Below are 13889 nucleotides of genomic sequence, written 5' to 3'. Positions count from 1 at the left end.
CATGGAAGTTCCAAAGTTTTTGTCTCTGTTGTCATGTGAACAAGGGAATAGTGGGTAGATGAGTGATGAAAAGGTTTTTCTGGAAGTTTATTCTGCTGTTCTTATTATTGTGATTTGTCAATAAACTTTCTTTCCTTTTAAGTTTTATGCCTGTTTTGCTTTTGTTCTAATCCATATCTCACAGCAAGAAATAAGTAATTTTCTTAGTTATTGGTTTAAAACCACAACATTTGGAAATGGCGTTATGTACCAAAAACGACACTGCTGTAAATCTTCACACAGAGCAAACACTGATTAAGGAAGGCTTGAGCTGTAGCACTGTTGTCTGTGAGATGCTTAGCCCAGGCACTCGGTCAGAGATGTCTGGGGGAAAATGTGCCGGGGCAATAATAATACAGGAGGCAAGCATGAGCATTCACACTGGCTCTTCAAAAAGGGCCAGTTTTTCAAAAAGGCCAAAAAAAGGCCTCCCACTCTGGGGAGGTTTCTTGGCATGAGTTAGGGGTTTTGGGATTTTTAGGGGTTTTGGGTTTTTTAATAAGTCTATTGAACATAACCACAAGCAAGTTCTGGGAAGACCCCAATTTACAACATGCTAAATTACAGCTGCTGAACAGAAACTCAGTATCTATCTTTTGCTACAATTCCTACATGTTTCATATCTATATTTAATGGTATCTAAAACAAAAATATGCAACCTAAGTTTAGAAGCAAACAAACAGTTTCCAATAAGTGACAGATTTTCAGCTAAATCTTCCATATGATTGCCTATTTCTTATTTCCTGGCTACACAGTGCTTTTTATGCCTTGGAGAAGGGAAAGGCTACAATTATGGCACAGATTACATTCTTAGTTGCACTTACAAGTACGAAGGTCATGCAGATAATTGCAGAGGCTTATAAATCACATGAATGGCATGAGAAATTTTGCTGCTATTTGTCTGCATATGAAATTGCTTCCACTACCCCTCCACTAACTCTAGGTAATCAGCTATACCCTACCAATAACAAGGCTTGCAAACTGCTCAAAAGCTTTTCCCAGCAAAGAATTTGTGGGAATCCATTTACTTACTGCTCCTCTACAGATCTGAAGAGGAGGGTTACCAGTGCAGAGCCTGGGTGCAGCACAGGGCAGGAGCCTCTGACACAACACACAGCACACAATGGAGATGTGACAACATGCTTACACAAAAAAAATACAAAGAGAGAGGCATATTTTGGCAAAAAAAGAATAAGCCAGTATGCCTGTCATGAATCTAGAGTAAAGCATCTCCCCTTTGATACATCCCAGGCAGCTACAGTTGATTTTACAATGTTTTTATCCTCCTTCACCTCTGAGCTTTCCTCACTCTGAGTGTTTTTCATCTTGTTTTACAACCTCGTAAGAAGGCACTCTGTGGTGCCTCCACAAAGTCAGGCTGTGACCAAAGCCCCATATCAGATGACTCACTGCACAACTAGTCATACATTCACGTTCAGACTTGAAAAATTGATTTGTCCTGGATAGCAGTGAAGTCCTTCAATAGTGGGGTATGAATACTGGAGAACAGAAGGGATTTTGCTCATTTCAGTGGTAAATGCACAACAGAGAGGATGGGTAAGAACCATACTCAGAGTGGAGCTCGAAGCTTCAAAGGGATCAGTAGATCTCAGGATCTGCTGAATCAGTAGATTCAGCTTATATAAGGTGTACAGAGATGGATTTCAGGCTGTCGCTGCATTTGTCTTCCAGCCAAAGGGATACTTCACCTCTTGCAAACTCTTGTTGCTGTGAGGTGTCTACTCAATACAAGTTTCTGCATTTCCTAATTAAACTCCTGTCTAAACTGAAGTGCAAATTATAAGAGCTTTTTCATGCTTTCACAGTAATTTTTTTACCCATAATGCCAGGTGAGGCAAATGCTGAATGCCATTAGCCTTGTCAGCATTTCAGTTCTCACCTAAATGGGGTGTGCTGCCTAACAAAGGCGTGTTTGCAGTGCAAACAGTAGGAGAAACACCTTCAAACAGTGCAAAATTTTAGTATCTGTTCTTGTCCTTGACCCTACTTGCAACACAAGGTCTGACTAAGCTTGTATGTAGTCTACTACAACTTAGGTTTTGAGTTACAACCTTAGTAATTACATCTTATTACAATATTATAAAAACCTGTAATAATTCAATTGTAAATCTGAAGAATACTCTTATGTTCGATTCTTAGCAAAATACTACCATTTCCTAACAGATCTTATTTTTGATAAAATATATAATCTTTTATCAAAATTTAATTTTATATATAATATATAAAATTTATATATTATAAATATAATTTTATAATATATTTTATTGATAAAACAGACCTTATATTTTGATTTTTGACAGCTGGGTTTATACTCAAACCGCACAAACAATTACAAGAATCCCTGCCCTCATTTTAAACTATTTAAGCCTTGAGCTGAAGGATAAGAGTGAAAAGCATGACAAAAATATAACCCAAAACTCCAAAGGCTGAATAAAAATCAGGAGAAAGAAAACAGCACTATTGCATTTAATCACGCATTTTAATCCATTTTCTTGATTTTGGGTAGCTGATTTGTGATTTTTTTGGAAAAGATTTGCAAAGGATTTTGTGACCTTTTTGGAAACTTCCATGCCTCACAGGGTTTATATAGCTATGGTTGAGTCCAAGGCTGATAGAAGCACGTGAAAAGCAATAGGAGTGTTTTCAACCAGTGTTAGGCATGCATATGGGTGGCTGGATCAGCTGTCTAGCCTGCCTTCACAGCTTCTTCCAAGGAGTGGAGACTGCCAAGGACTGATTAAGCTTATCCTAAAGTAGGCATAAAAACAGGGTAGGTGAACTGTGCCCGTGAACTGCCTGCTTCTGACCAAAAAGTAAATCCATGAATCTGAAGACATTTGAGATGGATTCCACACTGGAGTTTCCTCTACAGGACAGCATCTGTATTCCACAGCAGACACTTTTTGCTCTTAAACTGGTCTAAAGGAAGAGCTTGTGTCTTTTGCTTATAGTACTTATTTTTTCTGTTAAAGTGATGCAAAATGTGGGGGGAAAAGACAACAGGAAATTGTGAGGATCTGGTCTCAGTTATGTTACACTGTGGGCATGGCTGCAGAAGTTTTGAGAAATCCATGAGATGGATTTTCCCTGACCCAAAGCTGTGTAGCTGGTGTAGCAAGGTGTGTAGCCCAAAGCTGCAAGCCCATTCTTTCAGAGGCACTGACTGATTACAGCTCAGCAGCTCTCTGACCCCATCTCCACCCCAGTTACAGCTCAGAACAAGTTATAATCCACCCAGAAAACTATCTGGTGTGACCTTCCTCTGCCAAATAATACTACTGACTTCCTTCCTTTCTTGTCCTCTGTTCTACCACACCCTGAACTGTACAATGAGCAGCAGAGTTTTGACTCAGAACAGGATCTGAAGCCTCTCCAATTCCTAAGGGCTACAAGAGTGGGCTCCTCTTAGGAGTTCCACTGGGAACTGATTTCTTGCCTGTTGGGGCTTTTACTTTCATTTTTAAATAATAGGTGTTTGTGACCATTAGCAATATAAACACTTCTTTCACAATGATCTTCTGCACTCCAGCCAAGAGATACACAAACTCTTTATATAAAAGATATAGCCCAAACTGAGTTGGCAAACAACCCAGCTCACAAGAGGCAGGAGCCTGATCATCAAAGCAAAACTGGATGTCCAGAACATGTTCATACAAACAGGAGCAGGCAGATCCTATTGTCTGCCTTGTTAGCCCCAGCTCTGGGCTGGGAAATGTATAGCTGGGTTACCCTGATGCTCTCCTCTCCTCAGGGGCAGTGTGGATGTATAATATCCCTCATAGCAAAAGAGGCCCTCTGAGGGCACGGGCATTTCTGTGGACCAGGTGAGTTTGCTGGCCATGAGGGTGCTGGTCAGAGGTGTGTCACACCTTCCCTCTGACCACTCTTTTCACTAGCCATGTACATCTTGTCCCCAGGGAGAGAGTTTAAATGGGGATATGTCTTCACAAAAAGCTCCTCTGCTGACAAAAGTTTCACCAGAAAATCCCCGTCCAGCTCTGTGTTAAACTCCTACCCAGGCGCTCCGTGGCCTGGCGCCAACAACACTCATATGTTCTTGTTTTAGCAAGGTCTAGTGTCTCAAACACTCTCACTTCCCCTAAAGTAACAACTCTTCCAGAAAACAAACCTCAAGCAGCTTGTGATCCGCTCTGCCTCCCAAAGGGCACAGCCTTTTCTTCCCATACACCACTGGTTTTCTTCTGAGCCTTTCATCTGAAAACTCTCTGAAATACATATTTTTAAGCTTTGAGTGATACTTGGCTAATATTAAAGCAAAATGAGTCCTTAAGTACGAATAAACTCACATACCACGTATTTCTCTCTACACCCTCCCTGTCTCTCCAGCCCTTCTTGTTTACTGGTGCTTTACAAAATCAAGCTCATTTTCGTACTTCACGATCTAAGCTCTTCTTTTATGTCAGAGCTTATGTCAGGGATTTCCTATTTCCCAGCACCTGGTCAGGATTCACTTAAACTGTATGTCTCCAAGTTTAAAATCTTTTGGTGGTTTCAAATTTAATTCATCATGGATTAACATGATAATCAATGTCAGTACGGGCCTCACTATCTAGTCTGTAAGAAAATGATTAAGTCTAACTTTGTAAATAAAAATGCTTGCTAAAGAACTCATACTGGAAAGGTTTATTGTAGGTTTGTATTATATAGTCAGGGCTCTGTGTATGGGAGCTGTGACTTACATAAGGGGTGGTATTTTTGACCCCTATCATTTTCAGCATATCTTGAAAATGTCTGTGTCATAAAGTACAGATTGCTGTGAAGATAGATGCCTTAAAAATGCAGAGAACAGCCTGTGTCAATGAAGAATCAAAAGGTTTCACATGCATCTTTAGAATATTGCCTTATTTTTCAAGCAGGGGGGTGCTGATCTAGGAGTGTTTCTCCTGGAGAGACATGCATATTGCATGTTAAGCTCTAAACACCAGGAAATAATTCTAATTTTGTTTATGCCTATGTAAATCAAAAGCAGTTTATAAGGCAAGTCACAGTGGGTGCAAATTTGAAATAATATATCTAACTGTTCTCCTGCCATATTTTTTCCAAGGAAAAAGAATAAACCTGTGAGAGAAATGTGACACTTTCTCTCTGAGTTTTCTCTGCTGCCCTCCATCCATGGGTAGGAAGTGTCCCAATGATATGAGATCCAGACAAGTATACATATATACAAAATATGTGCATATAAATTTGTGACCCAAAACCAGATATTTACAAGTTAGAAAATGCAAACTAGGTCATTCCGTTGTTGTTTTATAGACATGAGTTATGCAACTAAGATTTTGTTATTCCCTAAAAAGATACATTCTTAATGCTTTGTATGAAAATTCTACAGAATACAGGCGGGCAGGCAATGTGGTCACCAGTTATGTTTAGAATTAGTACACTGGAAGTCCGTAACATCTGCTATGAAATTTTGCTCGAAAAATGAAGATTTGACATTTATTTTGACAAGCATATTTCTTCTATTTCAGGATAATATGACACTCAATCCCCTCTTTCAGTGAGGCATGTTTAGCAAAGTAAGTAAATACTAAACACATTTTAAAAAATTAAAAACTAATGTAAGTAAGCAAGCTTTAGCTTTCAACATTATTAATTCCTTAAGTTTCATTTGAGATAAAACATCCATACTCTGAAAGTTGAATGAGAGCTTCTTTGTTTTTTTATAGCTGCTGTAGACAAAGTGATGCTATCAAAATAACACAGCACAGCAAATGAGCTATAGGCTTCACAACCCCCTGGAACTCAGAGATCCTCTGGGAGTATTGTACCAGATGTGTATGGTCTTTTCACAGTCCAGAGAGGAGTTTCCATCAACCCTCATCTGCTCACTGACCTTCATAATCCCACTGACATTAAACTCCGCTTCTCTGCAGCACTTTGTGGGCACTGGGGTCTTTTCTGATTCAGATAGCTGTATTGCTTTTTCACTTTAATCCCCTCACACACAAAACTCTCATTTCTACCCCTGAGTGCTGTTTTTTACAAAACTTGAATATGAAAATTCTGTCATTTGCAGGTTATAAACATTTGTTGAAAAAAATCTTATTTCAATTTCCATTCATCTTTGTCCCGCAAGTGCTATTCATTTATCCCCTCTATACATAAAAAGATTCTTTTCTTTCCAAATGTTTTTTCTGTAGCTGAAAGGACAGGAAGAGAACTGAAGAGTATTACTGAAAACTTTATAGTAACTACCAAATAGCAGAGTTAGAGACTTTACCTACTGGCAATGATCCAGAATTATAACTTGCACATGTGCAATTTACATTTGCACTAAAAACTAATTTCCTTCTGAAGCCATTGAAGAAAGATGCTGTAAAGAGCCTGTTCCTCCTCAGAAAAGCTAAGAAGCTCATGCTAAGGGACTGTTGGCCTCTCAAGCCTGTAATCAGAGCTGAGAGTGGTGAACTTTCCTTTCAGAGGAATCTCAGAACCATCCAGCGCTAAGCTTCAAATGTTAACCACTACTGTAAAAACAGTTCCTCTTTTTTTCATCTTTCACAAATTATCTGGGATCACCTCCCTTTGTTCAGACAAACACGTGGAACTGGGATAGTCCTGGCTACTGCATAAAGATGAGTCTCTTCAGTGCTACAAGAGGTGTCCAAGACCTTCCTTTACTGAGGATAGATAGATAGATAGATAGATAGATAGATAGATAGATAGATAGATAGATAGATACATAGATACATAGATACATAGATACATAGATACATAGATACAAAAGAAAATATATGTGCTGGGATAATCCTGGGGCTTTTGTAACTATAGGAGTTCTTAGGGACCAACTCAGGCTTTTGTAGGTCATGATGTGCTTCCTCACTTGCTCTCTGATCCCCTTGACTCATTCTCTGACAAGCACTACGATACCCCAAAGGAGACAAGGCTTTTATTGATGCCATCTATTGATGCCATTATTGAGGATTTATAAACCTCTGCATATAGATGGTCTTAGAGCTGACTCTGAGAATTTAAAATCTTCCTCTTCAAGGACAGGCAAGACAATCTTTAGGGAACTACTCTGCCTCAGAGCCTCTTTACTGGGTGGATTGCTGGAATGACCAAGAACTCTGTCAGCTAGAGAGCTGATGGAAAAACTCAAGACAAAATTCAATTAGTATACTCCTTATTTTATGTTATCTGAGAACGTCTTGCCCCTTTGAAGGTATTTGGCCAAAGCCAAATCTTGAGCAACTGTGTTTATATTCATGGCATGAGCCAGAGGAAATTACAGGAAGTATGAACTAAAATAAACGCACACTATGAAACTCTAATTTTAATTTAAAATAGAACCTTTTTCATAGATAATATTTAAAACAGAGGTGAGAATACCAAAAGGAAAGGGACAAAACGTCACAACTAAAAGTAAAACAGGATCTCTTTCATGTCATACCTCCTTGGAACACTGTTGCTGCAGTTAAGACACTCTTCCATTAAGCTGTTGGCTTCTCATCAGCTTAGGGCTAGGCTTTTGTATCTTCTCTTTGCTAAACCATTGACTCTCTCAAAGAGAAGAATTTCTTCCTTTGTCGTGTCCATAGATGAGATTAACAAGCACACACACTTTATACACTTCATTAATCCTTGTGATGATTCATGCGCATGGGGGTCAGACTCTAATCCAAGTCAGACCTTTAAAAATACTTGACCTCCAGATGTCTGTGCTGACTGCTGTAGCTAAAAGCAGAGTTTGGACACATTGTCTTTCTTTTCATAGCACCCTAGCACAGATTAATCATATTCAAACTATCCTTACAAAAGACATACTTAACAGTGTGCTGACCATACCTAAAATAAAGGACTTTTACGCAAGGATTTTGATTTTGGTTTTAGTTCTAAATTACCTGGCATTAAAGATATTTTGCTTTTGAAAGAGCCTTTGGGTACTAAAAATAAGGCATAACCACAGTGCTGCACACACAAAGCTTGTTGCTAAAGATGTCAGCCATAGTGTGAACATCCTCTTGGGCACACGCTGCTGGGTGCACAGGACTGTGCTCCACGGTGCCCCAGGCCTCTAGAATGGGTGTCAGGGAAATATTTCCACCAAACAAAAATGTTGCAAGAGAAGAATAACCATTATTCTAATCACTATTTAACTATGCTTGGATTTAGGTCCATTCTTGGGTTTTGAGGTGCACAGTTATTCATGAGTCAAATTTATTCATGGATCTGAAAGGCTTTTTCTCCTGTCCTTTCACCCAATCACACAGAAATCAGATGTCTGTTTGCATCTGAGTGCTGCTGTGTTGGTTTAGTCTTACCCCTGAACTTTTCCAAATTTATTCTGTGACAGCCACCCAGAACATCCTGTCATGAGGATATTTCTTTTCAATACTTTTAAAATATGATCCCTTTCATTTAATGGCAGCGTCTTTAAAGTTAGTTTTCTAACCTGAAGGTGATCCATTCTAAGTACATAAAACAGGTGAGGTGGTTTTTTGTTGTCAAGAATGGGGGTTTTTTTATTAGAGATACATTCTTTAGACTGAATTTAAAGGGTTAGCTCAGATTATGTGCCAAATTTAAGAAGCTAGCATTAAAGGAAATAGGTATTACCCTAAAAGCTTTCTATCTGTGCAAGAATTTAAACGTTGTGCATTACACAAATCATATCATAAACCAAAGTCAGGTGGCTTTTCTCAGAAATAATATATATAGCTATATAGCTGTAGCTATATTTGAGATGTAGATATAAGATTCATAGTTTATAGATAAGATATTTTCCACTCTGTTGGATTACTTAGAAAATATTTACTCATCCCAGGAAGTCTGTTAATCATATACACATAGGATTATATTTTTACCTGGTATAAATGGGAATAGCTTCACTGATTTTAAAATTGGTCTTAGTAGCAGAAGAAACATACCACAGTCCATTAACTCCCAAAAATATTGAAAAGGAGATAATCAGATCAGAATAGATGTAGGAAGTTTTACATTTTCCACAACAATCTTTCTGATGTATTCCCTCATAAAGCCTGTCAACAATGGCAAAAAAAGGAAAAAAATCATGAAGGCCAAAAGCTTTTCTCTCAAACCATCTGCATCGCAGTCCCAATAGAAGTTACTGTTAAATGTGGTGGATTCTACTTCACTTGAAGTACTTAAATCTGAATACCTTTCTGAAAAGACGTGCTTTAGATGAAAGAGAGGCATTGAGCCTGGAGCAAAAATGAATGAGTAGTTTCTATGGGCTGTATTACATTAAACCTCAGAACAGATGATCTTAATGCTCTTTCCTCACCTGAACATAAGAATCCAGCCTCATTTAGCTAGACTGCACTTCACTGCCACAACTACAATGATCTCATGAACTATAAAAATATGATTTTTAATTTAAGAAATTTGCCTCTGAGTGCAGTGACTATTCTTGAGTCACATAAAGTGTTCTATTATTAGAGCAGATATCATATTATATCCTTTTTTATTATCTTCCATTTTAGCAGTTTGTTTTCTTCACTTCCTCTGCTCCTGCTCTTATTCTGACTAGGAACATTCTCCGAACTTCCATTCCAAAACTTGCATGTTTTTTATTTTTATTAGTTTACATTTATATACTTGCTTTCTGTGTTTTTTTACAGCTAAGTCTTTTATCCTAAATAGTTATTTTCTTTCCCTAACACCTTTATGAACTGAAAGACTGCTTTTTCCTAAAGAAGCCACATTCTCCTAGTTTCACCTAACAAGATGCTGAGCCTTACGCTGTTAGCATTACTTCCATTTGAGTTAATCTTTCCTGAATAAGGGAGCCCCATGAAGGATATGGAATTTCAGATGAGGTCTGAAAAACTGCAGTAGCCATCCCTCTTTCTACATGTAATTGTTCTCCTGACCATAGCTGTCTTTCTTGTCTGTATCACAGCAGTCGTACATACTTATCCTCGTAAATAATATGCACAAATTCCCATCCTCAGATTTTACCAGATTAGTTTCTGGTTTATGACACAAGGTTTTTTCTTATCACTGTCCAAGATAAACACTTGACATTACATTTTGCAGAAATTCATCCCACTCTAATCCTCAAGACCTCAGGCCATTCAGCTTTTTCTCTATATCTTGATTGTTCATATCTTGATCATCTCTTAACCCTTTGTGTCACTATCAATTCCCATTGGGTTCTCCCATTCTCCACACCACAGGAAAAATATTAAAAAATAAAGATCCCAGGCTTTTGGGATCTGCTCCTTTGTTGTTTCTGCTGTGTTCCTCTATAAACTAATGTTCTTCAATGATGGCATCTTCCCTTTCAACACTATTTGATTACATCTCTATTTTAAGCATCTCCTTACCCGCCATAGAATGCTTCTGTTAATCTCCATCTTCACTGGTTGAACAGATATCCCCCTGTCTGGCATCCCATCACATGCTTTATAGAGCTGGGATAGAAAAGAGCTCTTGACTTTCTGCATTTATTCTGCAGCTCATCTGGAAGAACAGCTTTGAGATTACCTTGTGCAGCAGGTATCTGCAAATTCTGAATTTTCCGTGAAACATTTTATCTACCATATCTTCTAATATCCATCTTTACTCCTGCAGCAGTTGATTCTACAGTCTATTGGTCATTTCTTGGAGCTCTGTTATGCTTAATGCATGTAATCAGATATTCATTCTGTAATCAGATGTACATCCTAAATTAATGAATAATACGAAATGTCTCCCCTAACTAGCTCTACTTATTCTATAGTTCTTTGGATTTCTCCTAGTCACCATTGTCTCCTCTGAGAAGTCCCTGCTTTTAAAGACAAAAAAATAAATCATGTTTTTAAGAAAAACAAAAAAAAAAAAAAAGGAGCTATATAAAATTAGCATTTCACTACTTTTTATTTGTTCCTGCAATAACTCATTTTTGATTACTGGAATGTAACATCTGGCTGTGATCTTTCAGCATCAAACTAGAATTTCATAACCAACTATTGTGTTTCCAGGCAATGTGTCTCCCAAATTATGACAACATACCAATACAGACAAAATGTGTTTATGAGCCTTCAACTGCAGTGGAGGATGTGAGATCATTGGACTGAGTTCTTAACCACATTAGGCTTGTTTGGGCGTCACTGCACATTTCATGAGAAAACTTAAAGGCGTTTAAAGAGCAATCCCAGTGTACTTGGTGCACAGAAGAATCCTCTACATTTGCCAAATTGGTATAACTACTTTGGCTCCAGCTCTGGTTGCAGAAAGTCTTTTGGGGCATGGCCAAGCAATACCGACCCTGACTGCTGCACACAAAGCTGGCTTTTGCAATCCCTACACTTCTCCAAACCAAATGCTCAGCTCCAGCATCAGGAACAGGGGAGAGAACAGGTCAAAGAGTCGATGACAGGGAAATATTGGGGAAAACAGGGGAAGGAATAATATTGTGGGCTACTTAGGGCAAGGGAAATCAAGAGAGATGAGGGCTATACAGGGGCTGTGCTACACAGTAAACTATGAGAACAGAGACAGAAAAATTAAACACAGCCTTAGGTACACATTCACACCCCTCTGTGAGTCATCTAACCGGAAGTTAAGCGAAAGAAACCCTAATTTGAAACTGCACCCACATTTCTCCACCTTTATTCTGTTAATAAATAATCTTTTGTAGATAACAATAACTGGTATGTGAAGCTCATGTAATGGTGGAGACTTTGCTCACATATACATTACACCTTATGTGCTAACACGCCTTGAGGGATGATAAGAACTTGTATGTAATGATGTGTAATTGTTGGTGCCTGGCACATTAAATTAAATTTAAATTAAAATATGGTGTGTACTGTAATGCACACATTACAGCTGAAGAAACAGGAAAAAGAAGGTACACTGCAGCAAACAAAATGTTCTTTTACTAAGTTCTCTTTTTCCAGGGTATGCTCAGGTTCTTTACTAGGGTGAAATTGATACTGCATCTTTTAGCAAATTTTAGTAAGAGTACTGTTCCAGAAATTGTAAACTAAACATAACTTTTTCATAATGCTTTGCACCTTTATGTTGGTTTCTTGCAGAGTTTTTTCTGTTGAATATATCTTTTTCTTCAGTGTGTAAATACCATAATTTTACTTGTGTTTTTTCATTACTTCAGGCTTTGGCCCTGAAAATGTCCTGGACTTGTTCTGTGTCAGAGTCCTGCTTAACTCCCAGTGACCAGCTCTGTATGCAGAGCTTTGCTTGGAAAGGTTCATTGACACCTGGGCTGTTCTGGCAGGTATAATAAACCTTACATCTTGCTCAGAACCACACAGAGATTGCCCCTGACCACAAAAAAAGCAAAAGCAAACAAAAAAACCAAACCAAAACAAAGCAAATAATTGATATAGTATTTGTATTCATAAGCAAGGAAACAAACCTTACAGGTTAAGAATGCCCCAGAAGAGTTGGTCAAGTAAATTGTTTTCTTTTAAAATAAACTATAGTATGATGACAAAAAACAAAAAACAAACAAAAAAACCCACACCAAAACCTCTCTGTATTTTGAGATCTTAATCAAGGTTTACTTAGCTTTTATTGTCTACACTCTTACAACAAAATTAATGTGCCAATGTTAGTTAGATGGGCTTAACAACACATGGAAGTAACCCCAAGCAGAACTGGAGAAAAAGGTCAGCTTTTTACTTAGCTAAACATCTGTGGTGAGAAGAATTTTATTGAAAACTTTAGTACTGCAAAATCACACACCCAAATAAGCTGTAGTCTGTAAAAGTCACAACCATTCATAAAATGTATTACAGAAGGTTGTTAGAAAGAGCTAAGAGAAAGATCTTTCTATTCCAAAATAAATTTACAAAGTCAAAAATTAAACAAAGATTGGTGGAAGGTAAGGGAAAGCAGAACCAAAATCATTAATTATTTTGTGAAGGACAAAAATGTAACAAAAGAAGGGAAATGAGAAGCAGCATTTTGCCAGGAAAGCTGTCATTTGAACTTTTAGAAGCAGTTGTTCATAGAAATTGGCAGGGAAGGGACTTCCACGTCCATAACTCCAAGTCAGAGGTGAATGGGGTTTTAACCTTATACTTCTGAGAAAATATTTGTAAAGAGACAAGGAAGAGACACACCCAGGGCCAAAATAAGATGAGGAAAAACACGAGAAAATATAAATCAGTTTCTTAGGAAAAAACAGTAAATAACTGAACCCCTCCATCTCAGGTAGTGCTGTATCTTACACCAAAATAGCAGGTACATAAGTTGGTAGCTATCACTGTTATCTTTGTTTAAATGCCAGCTGAAATATATAGACATATATAATATATACACATACATGTGTAAATATAGCTTGTAGCTGAGGTTTTCTCAAAAGGTGAAAACATTACTTACTGACAGCTAAGAAAAAAATGCAGCAGAATGGCAATGCAGAACCTGAATCTGGCAGTATGGTGGATGGATACAGCAGAAACTAAATAATGCCCCATTTATTTATGCAAAATATTTTCAAATATTCATAACCCACCCAGCTACAACAGGGACTAATGTATACTGAGGTGAGGGCAGGCTTGGGAGGTATCTATTTAGTAACCTTACCACTTACTGAATGCTATCCTTCAGTCTGAAGGTTTAAAAGAAAGTGGGGAAAAGGAATATTATTTTTTTTTTTTATAAGGAAGCAAAACATCTGAGCATCTGCAGGAGTGTGCAGCTATCTAGCAACACTGTGGAAGTAGGTGGTTTATTGCTTTCTTCTTTGAGTGACCTCTTGGCTGTCCTGCAAAAATGCTGGGCATCTTACCTCATTGGGATGAACGAAGCTCCTTCCTCTACGGGCGTGGGGACAGCTAGCACCACAAGGTCAAGGTGAAAAAACCTCAGGGAAAAAACATTTTCTTAGGGAA

The sequence above is a fragment of the Cyanistes caeruleus genome, chromosome 4, assembly GCF_971803275.1.
Source record: "Cyanistes caeruleus chromosome 4, bCyaCae1.hap1.1, whole genome shotgun sequence".
In the NCBI taxonomy this organism is placed as follows: Eukaryota; Metazoa; Chordata; class Aves; order Passeriformes; family Paridae; genus Cyanistes; species Cyanistes caeruleus.
This window is presented reverse-complemented; position numbering follows the sequence as displayed.